The following is a 1,136-nucleotide window of genomic DNA, read 5'->3' as shown; positions in this document are numbered from 1 at the left end:
AGGAAGCGAAATGTGTGGATGGCCTCCGCGAGCTTGCTGCACGAAGTGGTTCCTGACAAAAAAACGCAAGTGTCGCAAGGTTCTCTGTCCTCCTACAACTTCCGCTTAACACAGAAACCTGTTGTGCAGATTCGTACCATCAGCACAAATTGAAGCACGGGGCCAGAAAAATCTGATGACAAAGACTGCTATGCATAAACACGATTCAGTACAATATGCGATTGCTCTGTATCCAGCTTGTAAGCTTCAGGAGGGACAGTGCTATTCAAATAATATTCACCATTTTGTTCATCATTAATGAAACTTTGCAGTCTTTAAGGAGATCCTATCTAAATACACGTGAATTCAAAAACCGTTGTGCTCGACAAGCATTGCACCAAATTTGATGTGTCTGTTGCATTAAAAGAAAAAGTTAATCTGCCAACTGTAGGGAGAAAATTTTTTATAGGTGATCAATATTTTTTTTTTATTCTTTAAAGAAAAAATCAAGTTTACAACTCTATAACTCAGCAACAAATAATGAATTTAAAGCGGAGAAAACTGATGCACTGTACACTGCTGTGTAACAAACACAACACCGATTTGTAAGCAGTACTTTTGCAAAACACTTGTAAGCATTGTAATAATTTGCACAATTGTAAACTCGTCCCCTCTGTCCCCTTTAGATTCTCTAAGAGACGCAGTTTGTGAAACTGCAATATCTGTCCTGGTGCAGACTTGGAGTTGTAAACTTTATGCTTGTACTTTTTTAAACTTGCCAATTTCCACAATTTTTGCAAAAAAACAATGGAAGCCCTAAATCAAAATTTAGTCTGCTAAGTTTGTAAAACTTAGCTCTCTCTCTCTAAAATAACCATTTCATTCGAATCACTTGAGTGGTTGCCTAGCGAGCATTTCAGAATTTCATACGTATTTTAATGGAAAAATTGGAGTGGCCCCTAGTTAAAGCTTCCTCCTAGCGTTAAACCTCTCTCTGTTTCTCTTGTGAAGAAAAAAAAATGTTTATTCTAGAGTTTTCCAATTTCCAAAACCGCAACCTCATATGAGAAACGCCGAATAGGAGACCTAGCATTAATTCTGACCGCCTGTAAGTTCTTTAACGCCCACTAACTTACGTACACAAAGCTTTTTTTTTT

Source organism: Dermacentor silvarum, chromosome 9 (genome assembly GCF_013339745.2).
Source record: "Dermacentor silvarum isolate Dsil-2018 chromosome 9, BIME_Dsil_1.4, whole genome shotgun sequence".
Classification (NCBI taxonomy): domain Eukaryota; kingdom Metazoa; phylum Arthropoda; class Arachnida; order Ixodida; family Ixodidae; genus Dermacentor; species Dermacentor silvarum.
This window is presented reverse-complemented; position numbering follows the sequence as displayed.